This window comes from Bos taurus, chromosome X (genome assembly GCF_002263795.3).
Source record: "Bos taurus isolate L1 Dominette 01449 registration number 42190680 breed Hereford chromosome X, ARS-UCD2.0, whole genome shotgun sequence".
NCBI lineage: Eukaryota > Metazoa > Chordata > Mammalia > Artiodactyla > Bovidae > Bos > Bos taurus.
This window is the reverse complement of record NC_037357.1, coordinates 77,110,374-77,125,359: the sequence shown is the minus strand read 5'-3', so window position 1 is coordinate 77,125,359 and position 14,986 is coordinate 77,110,374. Positions and strand designations below refer to the sequence as shown.

Sequence of the window (14,986 nt, the reverse complement as noted above, 5' to 3'; positions counted from 1 at the left end):
TCGTGCTCAAATATGTCTAAACTGAAGGAAAGGATGTACTTTAAGCTTAAATTAAGACCCTTTCACCTCACTACACACATTACTGACAACACAAATTGGCTCTATGCTGTATTTTACATAAGAATGGCCACACATCAAGGCCCAGGTGCTTATACAATTCTCTACCATTACCTCCTATTTGAGGGTGACAATATCAATATAAAGAAAGAGAAAGTAATGATGCATATGAATAGAATGAGGTGTTCTATGCTGAGTTCTTGTAGAAAGTTAGAGATAACTTTAGAATGTAGAAACTATTCCTTTGGAAAGGAATTAAGACCTCTAAATTGTCTCTTCCTTAACTGTGCGGCACAAACCTTCCCCACTAACCTTTCACACCATTCATATGTAATGCATTACAAACAAGTTTCAGCCTGGGTTTTAAAAAATGTTTTGGTGGCTTACATCCAGCTAGTACATTTTCCCTCATGGAGAGGAACCAAAAAAGTTAAACGTCTTGATAAATATAGACGCTTCTTAGAGGAATCAAGACTTGAGCTAAAGTCTAAAAGGAGTTTGGGGTTGGAGAATAGCATCCCAACCCCTTTACAAAGATGTTTTCTGTTACAGAATTATTCATAAACAAGGAAGCATCCTGTTTTAAATTCAATTTTGTCATTGATCTACTGTATGAGTTTAGACCTAAAGTCTTCGCACTCGGTCTTCAGTTTTCTCGTATTTTCAATTTGTTGGTTGAAATAGACCGTGATCTGTAAGGGCACAGAACTCAGTGGAGTGAAAAGAATTGGGTTTTGTATACTGTAACACTCACTAGCTGTTGCAGCTTTTGGAAAATTGGTTCACCTCTGAGACTTTGGCTTTTCAGGTGACTCAGATGGTAAGGAACCGCCTGCAATGTGGGAGACCTGGGTTCAGTCCCTAGGTCAGGAAGATCCCCTGGAGAAGGCAATGGCAACCCACTCCAGTATTGTTGCCTGGAGAATTCCATGGACAGAGGAGACTGGTGGGCTACAGTCCATGGGGTCACAAAAGTTGGACAGGACTGAATGACTAACACTTTCACTTTCTGAGCCTTATTTTCCTCATCTATAAAATACGAAAAAATCAGATCTCAGTGTACCTTATCATTTTGTGATACTTTGGTAAAATAACAGAAAGATAAATTTGTGTATTAAAAAATGTCACACATGCGTGAGGTGAAAGTTGACTAGAACGAGAGATATGTAGAAATGTGGAAAGGGGTCGGGACAAAGGTAAAATAAATTTGGGATAGAAAAATAAAAAAGAAGTGAAGGAAAAGAAAACGAGGAATAAGGAGGTAATTTCAGCGGCGATAAACGCTGTAACAGGAAGCGCAACCTCTCAGGAACACTGGGGGAGGGGCCGCAGGGCGGCTGGGTCACGTTGCCGGGGGAGCCATTTTGGGAGTGCACGGCGGTTCTGCGCGGGGCCTATTTGGCTGTGACGCCTAGCCCAGGTTTCTACCGCCCTATGCCTTAGGGCTCATCTAAAACCTAAGATGGCGGTATTTGCATAGGGTGTAAGCGCTGCAGGCATACTTTATGTGAAAAGACGGCCAAAGGACGAGTCTCCTAAGGAATGTCCAGAAACGCGGATATTTGTGTTGTGGTGAGTGCTGAAACTCGCATCGAGTTGAAAAGTGACCATTAGTAAGGTTACACATTTCGGCATCGCATGGCCTGACTGAGTGGGGGAGGAGCCGGCGTACATTTCATTTTTCTGTCTCTTCAAAACATTGGAGAGTAATTTCTCTCTCCTTAATCACTTTACTATCACGGATGAGGATAGGTGGTTGCAGAAACTAGCTCCTAGTGGGTATTCTGGGTCGTTTTCCCTTTTTTTTTTTTTTTTTTTAAATTTGTTTAAATGGGTTTTTATTGACACGATGCCGCCGCAAAATTCTCTCTCCCTAAGGCGCTTTCAGGAACTGCTTAACTGTTGGGCCTGCAGGTCCTTAATTCCTAAGGGCTGCCTTTCCATTTGCAAACTTAGTTTTGATAGACCAATCAGTTTGTAATATTTTCATGGTGGGCTAGATTAAAATAATTTTTTTCTGTGCCCTTTATATATATTTCAAATGAGGACTTTTGGTCTTACAATACTTAACATTTGTCCGGGAAACATCTTAGAGATCGAAGGGGTGTGTGTGTGTGTGTGTGTGTGTGTGTATAGATAATATTTCAGGGAGTTGCTACATTAGATTGTGAATTGTTAGCTTGTTTACTCACTACGTAAGAAAAGAGCTAAATTCCCCGTGTTCAGATCTCTTGGTGAAAATGAATTTATGTTAAGCATAATATCATTACATGTTTACTGTTTGGGAAGACAGTAAAACTGAATTTAATCTATTAAATGCTTATGTGGTTAAAAGAAATTTCCCTCAAGAAATGCCCACATCTCACTCATACATTGCTGGAAAGACTATGAATTGCTGCAACCTTTTGAAAAAAATGATCTGACAGTATGTAAGGAAATAAAAAAAAAATACAAATATTGCTTGACTAAATACTGGAACTTAATATTCTGACTTTTAAGAATCCATTCTACAGAAATAAATGTACCAGTGTGTAAGGGTATATGAACAAGGATGCCTTTGTAGCTTTGTTTTTGTGACAACTGGAAACAACCTGTATATTCGTTAGTAGGAGTGTTTGAATACATCTTGGGACATTCATATTATGAAATATTTTGCAACTGTGGAAACAGATTTACCACTATTGATCTAGAGAATGCTATAATGGATTGTTATGTGAAGAAAAATAAGGTGTAGAATACTGTCTAGTATAATTTAATGTTTTTGGTGGTGGTGGTGAGTGATGAGGGCTTTCCTGGTAGCTCAGCTGGTAAAGAATTGCATGCGATGTAGGAGACTTGGATTTGATTCCTGGGTCGGGAAGATGCCCTGGAGAAGGGATAGGCTACCCACTCCTGTACTCTTGCCTGGAGAATTCCATGGAGGGAGGAGTCTGGCGGGCTATTCATTCCATAAGGTTGCACAAAGGCAGACACGACTGAAGTGATTAAGCAGCAACAGCAGTGAGTGATGAAGGAATGTTGGATAAACTTTCTTTTCTTTGTCTTTTTGGGGGGCCTTCTATAATATGTTATGAAATACTTAAGACATATAGAAACATATAGAGAAAAACACAGTGAACCTCTTTTCTCACCAGCCAAACATAAAAGACTAAACATCACCATTATAGTTGCAGTGCTCCGTGTACCCATCCCTGATTGCATCCCTTCTTTCTTCCTCAGAAATAACCATTATTTTAAATTGATTCTTGTGACTTCCCTGGTAGTCCAGTGACTAAGACTCAGTGCATCCAATGTAGGGGGCCTGGTTCAATCCCTGGTAGGGGAACTAGATCCTGCCTGTGGCAACTAAGACCAGGTACAGCCAAATAAATATTTAAGAAAAAAAGTAAAGTGATTCTTTTTCCCATGCATTTCTTAAACTTTTGTGATGTAATGAACTTTTTCTAGCATGGGTTATTTTTTATACATTTTGAAGGGAAATTTTTAAAAGTTTAATTTTAAGTGTTGGGCTGCAGTAACAGGGACCAATTGAAATTTCTTCTAAATTTGAGGGCAGAATCTAATTTTTTAAAAAGAAATTAAGCCAGGAAACAAATGTCGGCAAGAAGTAGAGAAATTGGAGCTCTCATACATTGCTGCTGGGATGTAAAATGGTGCAGCCACTGTGGAAAATAGTTTGACAGTTTCTCTATAAGTTAAACATAGAATTACCACACTTCCTTGCTGACACTTGTTATCTCCTGTTTTGTTTTTTTTTTTTTAATGTAAAAATTACAACCATTCTAGTGTGTTTGGAGTGTAATATCATTGTGGTTTAGATTCTAATTTCCCTAATCACCAATGATTTTGGCCACCTTGATGCACTTATTGGCCATTTGTGTATTTTTAATTTGAGTGTCTTTTTGTTGTTGAGCTATAAATTCTTTGCGTATTCTGGATAGTAGTCTGATTATATATATATTTTGCAAATTACCCCCATTCTGTATATGTTTCTTATGCATTCTTGGTAATGTCCTTTGGTATACAGATTTTTAAAGTCTGCTTTATTTTTTCTTTTGTTGCTTGTACTTTTGGTGTCAAATCTAAGAATTCTTTGCAAATTCTTTGCCAAATAAATCTAAGAAGATTTATCTTTATGTATTTTTCTAAGTGTTCTATGGTTTTAGCTCTTATATTTATGTCATATATCCATTTTGAGTTATTTTTATATATGATATGAGATCCAATTTTATTCTTTTACATGTGCATAGCCAGTTGTCCCAGCACCATGCATTGGAGAGACTGTCCCCCATTGAATGGTCCTGGTACCCTTGTTGAAATCAGTTGGCTTAGGTGTATGGGTTTATTCTGGTCTTTCAAATTTGTTTCATTTGTCTCTGTGCCTATCCGTATTCCAGTGCCATACTTTTGATTACTGTTGATTGTGTTAATTTTTAAAATTGAGAAGTGTCAATCCTCCAACTTTGTTCTTTCTCAAGATTGTTTTGGCTATTCAGGGCTTCTTGTAATTCCATATGAATTTTAGGATTAGCTTGTCCATTTCTTTTTAAATCATATAGAAAAAAATAAGAGGGGTTACAAACCAAAAATACAATAATACTAGCTTATATATTTACATGTGTAGTTACCTTTGCTGCTGCTGCATGCATTCTCAGTCACTCGGTTGTATCCACTTCTTTGTGACCCTATGGACTGTAGCCCGCCAGGTTCCTCTGTCCATGGGATTTCCCAGGCAAGGATACTGGAGTGGGTTGCTATTTCCTCCTCCAGGGGATCTACCTGACCCAGGAGATCAAACCTGAGTCTCTTGGGTCTCCTGCATTGGCAGGCAGATTCTTTACCACTGAACCACCTGGGAATCCCTTGTAGTTACCTTTGCCTGTGTTCTTTATTTCTTCATATAGTTTCAAGTTCATCTATTATGCTTCCATTTTATTCTGAAGAACTCCCTTTGGCAGTTCTTGTAGGGCATGTCTGTCAGCAGTGAACTTCCTCAGCTTTTGTTTATCTGGGAATGTCTTAATGTCTCCTTCAGTTCTCTTTTGATAGATTTATTGAAATATAATTCACATACCATACAATCCACCCATTTAAAGTGTACAGTTCAATAGTTTTTAGTATATGTGCAACGTCACTAAATCTTACAACCTTTTCATGCTTTAGCCATAAGCCAGGTGGCATCACAGACTCAATGGACATGGGTTTCGGTGGACTCCGCAAGTTGATGATGGACAGGGAGGCCTGGCATGCTGCGGTTCATGGGGTCGCAAAGAGTCAGACACGACTGAGTAACTGAACTGAACTGAACACCTCCTTGAACCTCACCTGCCCAGCCCTAGGTAACCACTAATCTACTTTTATCTCTACAAATTTTCCAATTTAGAATATTTCATATGAATAGAATTATAATATATGGCCTTTTGTGATTGCCTTCTTTCATTTAGCATACTGCTTCAAAGCTCATGTATGTTGTAGCATGTATCAGTACTTTATATCCCATTTATGATCTCCATTCGTAGAATGGATATACTACATTTCCTTTGTTCATTCATCTGGACATTTGGGTGGTTTCTACCTTTAGGCTATCAAGAATTATTCTGCTAAAACATTCATGTACAAGTTTCTGTATAGAAATATGTTTTCATTTCTATAGGTGTATACTTAAGAGTTATTGCTGGATCATATAGCAACTCTGTGTTTAATAGTTTGAGACACTGTTAGACTTTTTTCCAAAGTGGCTGCACCATTTTAAACTCAGCAGTATGAGGGCTCTAACTTGTTTACATTCTCACCAGCAATTGTCATTATGGACTTTATCCAATTCTGGCCATCCTGCTGCTGCTGCTAAGTCGCTTCAGTCGTGTCCAACTCTGTGCGACCCCATAGACGGCAGCCCACCAGGCTCCCCGTCCCTGGGATTCTCCAGGCAAGAACACTGGAGTGGGTTGCCATTTCCTTCTCCAATGCATGAAAGTGAAAAGTGAAAGTGAAGTCGCTCAGCCGTGTCCGACTCTTAGCGACCCCATGGACTGCAGCCCACCATCCTAGAGGGTGTGAAATGGTATCTCATTGTAGTTTCCTTTCCTACAAGGTTAGGTCCCTGATGTTGTTCTTTAGGGAGGTGCAATTTGAATATACCCACCATCACCCTGGGATGACTGAGTTTTGTTAGAGCTGTCTTTCTCTGACCACACCCAGCAGCCAGAAGCCAAGCTCCATTTACTGATCCTTTGTTTTACATAATGCCCGAGGGCATAAACTACTCTGAAAACTAATTCAATCAAATTGTGGGTCCTTTGAAGAAATAGTTAGCAGAGGTTAGTGTTTGATATTTGTGCTGGCTCCAAGAGGGTTCTTTCCGGTTGCCTTATTGCCCATTAATCACCTGCAAACTCGTTGACCTACAGTTTGGTGTATATTTTGAATCTTCTCCCAATTGTTTTTCTTAACAGTTCTGTCAGGCAGTTCCGTCGCTCAGTTGTGTCCAACTCTTTGCGACCCCATGGACTGTAGCATGCCAGGCCTCCCTGTCTCACCAACTCCTGGAGTTTACTCAAACTCATGTCCGTTGAGTTGGTGATGCCATCCAACCATCTCATCCTCTGTCATCCCCTTCTCCTCCTGCCCTCAATCTTTTCCAGCATCAGGGTCTTTTCCAATGAGTCAGCTCTTTGCATGAGGTGACCAAAGTACTGGAGTTTCAGCTTCAACATCAGTCCTTCCAAAGAAATCCCAGGGCTGATCTCCTTCAGAATGGACTGGTTGGATCTCCTTGCAGTCCAAGGGACTCTCAAGAGTCTTCTCCAACACCACAGTTCAAAACCATCAATTCTTCGGCACTCAGCTTTCTTTATAGTCCAACTCTCACATCCATACATGACTACTGGAAAAACCATAGCTTTGACTAGACGGACCTTTGTTGGCAAAGTAATGTCTCTGTTTTTTAATATGCTGTCTAGGTTGGTCATAACTTTTCTTCCAAGGAGCAAACGTCTTTTAATTTCATGGCTGCAGTCACCATCTGTAGTGATTTTGGAGCCCCAAAAAATAAAGTCTGTCACTGTTTCCCCTGTTTCCCCATCTATTTGCCATGAAGTGCTGGGACCAGATGCCATGATCTTAGTTTTCTGAATATTGAGTTTTAAGCCACTTTTTCACCTTCATCAAGAGGCTTTTGAGTTCCTCTTCACTTTCTGCCATAAGGGTGGTGTCATCTGCATATCTGAGGTTATTGATATTTCTCCCGGCAATCTTGATTCCAGCTTGTGCTTCCTCCAGTCCAGCATTTCTCATGATGTACTCTGCATATAAGTTAAATAAGCAGAGTGACAGTATACAGCCTTGACATAATCCTTTCCCTATTTGGAACCAGTCTGTTGTTCTGTGTCCAGTTCTCACCGTTGCCTCCTGACCTGCTTACAGATTTTCTTTACAACCTCGCTGTTTTTTCAGTGCTCCTCTAGGCTTGACTTTCTCCATGGTCTTGCAAATGAAGCCAGTTCAGTTGATTTGAGAAGAGAATAGGAGCTATCTGTTTTAAAATCTACTTTTTCTCTCAAGCAAAAGCAAAAGCTCTGGAAGTGGGGGTAGGGACAATGGCAAGTTTCTGAGTGACAGTTCTGTTGTGCTAGGTGAGTGCTTAGTGGAGGGGAGAGTGCAACCAGAGGTCCTCTCAGTTTACTGTTTACTCCTCACAACCCAGGGCAAGGATGTTCAGGGCCCCAGTATTTTCCACATGCCACGTCCAGTTAAAGTCTTCATTCCACCACTGGGGGTTAGGTGGCAGAAAGGAACCTCTACCTCTAAACCACAGTTGTTCAGGACTCAGCCCTAGCAACAGGCTAGGTAGCTGGATGGGAAACTCCAATGCCCTATTCTTCCAGAGAAGAAAGGCCTCTAAATGAGACTTGGGGGTGGTGGTGGTGGAGAGGGAGTTTTTTGCCTTGAATTCAGGAGTCTTGAGTAGAGTCTTCCTCTCCTTGAGCTGGGATGGGAGAGGGAGGGAGGGAGAAAGTGGTCTTGGTTCAGATACCATAAGCTCACTTTTCTTAGTGAATTTTAAAAGATGTTCTTGAATAGATATTTCTTCATTTGTTGTTTGTTCTTAAAACCACTTCCAGAGGGTTTAAACAGTTGCTTTTTTTTTTTTTTTAATAGTTTTTATCAGTTTCAGTGGGGAACAGGACACTCGAGCTCCTCATGCTGTCTTGCCATAAGTTAATCTCTTTCCTTTCTTTTTGAAGGATTGTTTTATCAGAAATAGATTCATTGATTCAGAGCTCTTTTCAGTTCAGTTCAGTTCAGTCGCTCAGTCGTGTCCGACTCTTTGCGACCCCATGAATCACAGCACGCCAGGCCTCCCTGTCCATCACCAACTCCCGGAGTTCACTGAGACTCACGTCCATCGAGTCAGTGATGCCATCCAGCCATCTAATCCTCTGTCGTCCCCTTCTCCTCCTGCCCCCAATCCCTCCCAGCATCAGAGTCTTTTCCAGTGAGTCAACTCTTCGCATGAGGTGGCCAAAGTACTGGAATTTCAGCTTTAGCATCATTCCTTCCAAAGAAATCCCCCAGCAATTAAAATATGTCATTCCATTGCCTCTGGCTTCCATGGTTTCTGTTGGTGAGTTATCTTTATTAATTTTAAGATTCTCTCTTTTTCTTGGGTTTCAACATTTTAATTATAATATAGCTCAGTGTGGATCCCTTTGAGTTTATTCTATTCCGGATTCATTAGATTTCTTAAGATATGTAGATTGGACATTGTTTCTTCAAACACTCCTTTTTCATAATTACCCTTTATTTGAATTTGAAAACTGAATGAAGAACAGAGAATATTGTTTCCTTAGTTTTGGTCTGCATTTTGGATAAGAAAATAGCATACAGAAATATAATTTGGGGACCTGTGAAGAATATTGAAGGATTAGAACAGCTTTAATTAGACTAAATCAGACTAAATCTAATACCTTTTCACAGGTTGATAAGATGAAGATACAAAGCAGACAATGATAACCGATACTTGGAGATCACTTAGAAAATTGAGAGGAGTCAGACTGGGCCTATCTTACAATACAGAAGTCTCGTGGCTTGTGCTTCTGAATTGCATGTCTTAAAACTTATAATGAACACCTGAGTTGTATAGAGATGAGAGAGGTTACAACTTCAGATCCCAAGTTATATATGAAGCCTGTTTAGTCCTGCAGGATTCTGAATATTTCTTCAAGGTTCTCTGTCATTTTAATAAAAATGGATCTATCACTTCTGTTTATTTTATATTTGCTACACTCGATATACTTTACTCACCAAGTCATTGGAACTCTTAAAAATTCTAAATAATTGGTAAACCATTTCACAGATGAGAAACTTGAGGTTTATTTGGGGACTGATCCAGCTATAGTCATGGTTAAATATTGGCAGCTCAGGGATTTTGTTTGCTTTATGATATATCTGTAGATGTACCTAAAATGGATGGGGAAAACAGTTTTGTTTTGTGTTCTCAAATTTTATAATAACCTGTCTGGAAGTGAGAATTATGACCTGATTTGAACATTTCCAGGTTATTTTACACTGTATCTCATGTGATATTTCTTTTCAGTAAATAGTTGTTGTTTAGAATGTATATATCTATATCCCTGATTATGTCTAAAGGGCACATGGAAAGTCAGCAGAAAAATGCATATGCCTGAAACACCAAATGCTATGCATGTAGTCCCCTTCTACAATGCTATCAAGTCAACTACCCTCCCTTAGAACTTTTACAGATGCCCTCTTAGAAGCAAAGTATCCATGATGTTTTAGAAAGCAAGGAAATAACTGTGGATTTCAATGAAGAATTGCAGGCCTTGCTGGACACATCCCAGGGAAAATTTTTCAGAGATGTGATGCTGGAGAACGTGTCTGGTCTGTTAGTGAGTATGTCGACATTGACTTTTTTTTTTCCTTCAAATATTCTTAATATCCCTTTCTCTCCCTCTTTTTCTTTTGGATCTCTCATTTTGTTGGTATGCTTGATGCTATATACGGGTCTCTTAGTTTCTTTTCCCATTTCTCCCACCCTCCATCCCTGCCTCTGGCAACCACCAGTCTGTTCCCTGTATCTACGATTTAAAAAAAAAAAAAAAAAAGATTTCACATACAAGAGATCATATAGCGTTTGTCTTTGTCTAAATTCTTTCACTTAACATAATGCCCTTGAGGTCCATCCATATTGTCAAAAATGGCAAGATTTTATAATTTTTTATGGCTAACATTCCACTGTATTTATATATTACATATACACATTGTTGTTGTTGTTTAGTTGCTAAGTTGTTTCCGACTCACTTGCAACTCCATGGACTATAGCCTCCCAGGCTCCTCTGTCCATGGGATTTCCCAGGCAAGAATACTTGAGTGGGTTGCCATTTCCTTCACCAGTGGATTGTCCCAATTCAGGGATCAAACCCTTGTCTCCTGCATTGGCAGGCATGGGCTTCCCCAGTGGATCAGTGATAATGAATCTATCTGCCAATGCAGAAGATGTGGGAGATGCGAGTTTGATCCCTGGGTTGGGAAGATGTTGGGAAGATCTCTTTGGGGGGGAAATGGCAAGCCATTTCAGTATTCTTGCAGGGAAAATCCCATGGACAGAGGAGATTGGCGGGCTGTAATCCATAAGGTCACAAAGTGTTGGACACGACTGAGCAAGCAAGCACACACACACACACACACACACACACACACACATACATGCACACACCCATCCCACAATTTCTTTATCCATTAATCTATTGGTGGACATTTAAGTTGTTTCCATGCCTTGACTATGTAGATGATGCAGCAGTGATCATGAGAGAGCAAATGTCTTTTCAAGTTAGTGTTTTTATTTTCTTCAAATTGTTGTTCAGTTGGCAAGTTGTGTCTGACTCCTCATGACTCCATGGACTGTAGCATGCCAGGCTTCCCTGTTCTCACCGTCTCCTGGAGTTTGCCCAAGTTCATGTCCATTGCATCAGTGATGCCATCCAACCATCTCATCCTCTGTCTTCGTCTTCTCCTTCTGCCTTCAATCTTTCCCAGCATCAGGGTCCTTTTCAATGAGTTGGATCTTCGCATCAGATGGCTGGAGTACTGGAGCTTCAGCTTCAGCATCCATCCTTCCAATGAATATTCAGGGTTGATTTCCTTTAAGATTGACTGGTTTGATCGCCCTGCTGTCCAAGGGACTCTCAAGAGTCTTCTCCAGCACCACAGTTCAAAAGCATCAATTCTTCAGTGCTCTGCCTTCTTTATGGTCCAGCTCTCACAACTGTATGTGACTACTGGAAAGGCCTTGACTATACGGACCTTTGTTGGCGAACTGATGTCTCTACTTTTTAACATACTGTCTAGCTTTGTCACAGCTTTCCTGCCAAGAAGCAATGATCATCTTATTTCATGGCTGTAGTCACAATCCACAGTGATTTTACAGCCCAAGAAGAGGAAATCTGCCCTTGCTTCCACCTTTTCACCTTCTATTTGTCATGAAGTAATGGGGCTGGATGCCATGACCTTAGTTTTTTTAATATTTAGTTTTAAGCCAGCTTTTTCACTCTCCTCCTTCACCCTCATCAAGAGACTCTTTAGTTCCTCTTCACTTTCTGCCATTAGAGTGATACCATCCACATATCTGAGGTTGTTGATATTTCTCCCAGCAATCTTTTTTTTTTTCTCTCCTGGCAGTCTTGATTTCCAACTTGTGACTCCTCCAGCCCACGTGATGTGCTCTGCATATAAGTTAAATAAACAGGGTGACAATAAACAGCCTTATACTCCTTTCTCAATCCTGAACCAGTCAGTTGTTCCATACAAGGTTCCAACTATTGCTACTTGATTGGCATACAGGTTTTTCAGGAGACAGGTAAAATGGTCTGGTATTCCCATTTCTTTAAGAGTTTCCCATAGTTTATTATGATCCACACAGTCAAAGCTTTTAGCGGAGTCAATGAAACATAAATAAATATTTTCTGGAATTCCCTTGCTTTCTCTATGATCCAGTGAATGTTGGCAATTTGACCTCTGGTTTCTCTGCCTTTTCTAAATCAAGCTTGTACATCTGGAAGTTCTTGGTTCACGTATCCTATCATGCAAGATTTTGAGTATAACCTTACTAGCATGGGAGATGAGTGCAATTGTCCGATAGTTTGAATATTCATTTGTACTGCCCTTCTTGGGAATTGGGATGAGGATTTCTTTGGATAAATACCCAGAAGTGAACTTAGTGGATCATAAGGTAGTTCTGTTTTTAATTTCTGAGTAACATCCATACTGTTTTCCATAGTGGCTGTACCAGTTTACATTCCTACCAACAGTACATAAGAGTTCCCTTTTCTCCACATCCTCACTGCTTATTTTTTGTCTTTCTAATAATAGTCATTCTAACACATTCTATCTCATTGTGGTTTGATTGGCATTTCCCTGGTGATTAATGATATTGAGCATCTTTTCATGTACATGTTGGCTGTTTGTATGTCTTCTTTGGAAAAATGTTATTTGGCTCTTCTGCCCATTTTTTTAATTGGATTATATAACTATCTTATGGCAGTAGTTTTTAACTACCAATATGTTGGGAAAGAATGGTAAGATAACAAAAAGTTTCACTTTGAAAAGTGAATGCTGTAGCTGCTGCTGCTGCTAAGTTGCTTCAGTCGTGTCCGACTCTGTGCGACCCCATAGACGATAGCCCACCAGGCTTCCCCATCCCTGGGATTCTCTAGGCAAGAACACTGGAGTGGGTTGCCATTTCCTTCTCCATGAAAAGTGAATAAAGTAGATTTAAAAAATAATGTCAGGCTGGCATAGATCTGGAAAATACCTATATGAGGATAATATCAGTTGAAGCTGACTCTGAAATGACATAGATGACAGAAGTAATGGCTTTCTGTTACTGTTGTTCAGTCACTCAGTCTTGTCCGACTCTTTGTGACATGATGGACTGCAGCACACCTGCCCTACCTGTCCTTCACTATCTCCCAGAGCTTTCTCAAACTCATGTCCATTGAGTCAGTGATGCCATCCAACCATCTCATCCTCTGTCATCCCCTTCTCCTCCTGCCCTCAATCTTTTCCAGCATCAGGGTCTTTTCTAATGAATTGCCTCTGCACATCAGGTGGCCAAAGTAATGGAGCTTCAGCATCTGTCCTTCCGATGAATATTCAGGGTTGATTTCCTTTAGGATTGACTTGCTTGATCTCCTTGCAATCCAAGGGACTCTCAAGAATTTTCTCCAACACCATAGTTCAAAAGCATCAATTCTTCGGCACTCAACTTTCTTTATGGTCCAACTCTTACATCCATACATGACTATTGGAAAAACCATAGCTTTGACTAGACAGACCTTTGTTGGCAAAGTAATGTCTCTGCTTTTTAATATGCTTTCTAGGTTTGTCATAGCTTTTCTTCCAAGGATCAAGCGTCTTTTAATTTCATGGCTGCGGTCACCATCTGCAGTGATTTTGGAGCCCAAGAAAATATTCTCTCACTGTTTGCATTGTTTTCCCATCTATTTTCCATGAAGTGATGGAACTTGATGCCATGATCTTCTTTTTTTGAATGTTGAGTTGAATGTTGAATGTTGAGCCAGCTTTTTCACTCTCCTCTTTCACCTTCGTCAAGAGGCTCTTTAGTTCCTCTTCACTTTCTGCCATAAGTGTGGTGTCATCTGCATATCTGAGGTTATTGATATTTCTCCTGGCAATCTTGATTCCAGTTTGTGCTTCATCCAGCCTGGCATTTCTCATGATGTACTCTGCATATAAGTTAAATAAGCAAGGTGATAATATACAGCCTTGACCTACTCCCTTTACAGATTGGAACCAGTCTGTTGTTCCACGTCTGGTTCTAACTGTTGCTTCTTGACCTGCATACAGATTTCTCAGGAGGCAGTTCAACTGGTTTGGTATTCCCATCTCTTTACGAATTTTCCACAGTTTGTTGTGATCCACACAATCAAAGGCTTTGGCCTAGTCGACAAAGCAGAAGTAGATGTTTTTCTGCAACTCTCTTGCTTTTTCCATGAACCAATGGATGTTGGCAATTTGATCTCTGGTTCCTCTGCCTTTTCTGAATCCAGCTTGAACATCTGGAAGTTCTCAGTTCATGTACTGTTGAAGCGTAGTTTGGAGAATTTTGAACATAAAACAATTGTTATGAATGTAGAAGAATGATTAAAAATGTTAAGTTGAATTATGAAAAATATAAGAAAGATTTAACTTCTGAGGATGAAAAATGTAATTGTCTTTAAACTTTAACTTCTTTAAGGAGTTTCCTGTCATCTTTCTGTTATTAATTTCTAGTTGAATTATATTATGGTTTGAGAAAATACTTTGTATATTTTCAGTTTTGTTGTTGCTACTGAAGGAGGTGCACAGTGAGGCCAAAGAAACCAAAATGTCCAGTTTGAAGCAAAGAAAAGTTTATTTCAGGGCCAAGCCGGGAGATATGGGTGGCTCCTGCTCAGAAAACACCTAACTCTCCAAGGGTTTCAGCAAAGCATTTTTAAAGGCGGGGTGAGGGAGGGGCGTTCCAGGGTTTGCGATCAGCTCCTGCACAATTCTTTGGTTTATGTCTACATTACCAGTCCTTAGGCTCCATATCTACATAATCAAGTAGTTAATTTCTTCCATTTGGTGGTGGTATTTAGCATCTGAAAAACTCAGGAAATATGCATGCTGCTCCTGCTGCTGCTGCTAAGTCGCTTCAGTAGTGTCCGACTCTCTGTGATCCCATAGATGGAAGCCAACCAGGCTCCCCCATCCCTGGCATTCTCTAGGCAAGAGTACTGGAGTGGGCTGCCATTTGCTTCTCCAATGCATGAAAGTGAAAAGTGAAAGTGAAGTCGCTCAGTCGGGTCCGACTCTTAGCGACCCCATGGACTGCAGCCTACCAGGCTCCTCTGTCCATGGGATTTTCCAG

General features: G+C 40.2%; 1 pseudogene across 1 annotated transcript in view; it reads left to right on the top strand.

The window, feature by feature from the left end:
- Window positions 1-1,498: 1,498 nt before the first annotated feature.
- Window positions 1,499-14,986, top strand: part of LOC112445193 (NADH dehydrogenase [ubiquinone] flavoprotein 2, mitochondrial-like) — a 193,909-nt pseudogene continuing 180,421 nt past the window's right edge. The window contains exons 1-2 of the transcript XR_009493531.1: window positions 1,499-1,629; window positions 5,221-5,396. The product of XR_009493531.1 is annotated as an NADH dehydrogenase [ubiquinone] flavoprotein 2, mitochondrial-like (transcript). The remainder of the gene's footprint in view (window positions 1,630-5,220; window positions 5,397-14,986) is intronic.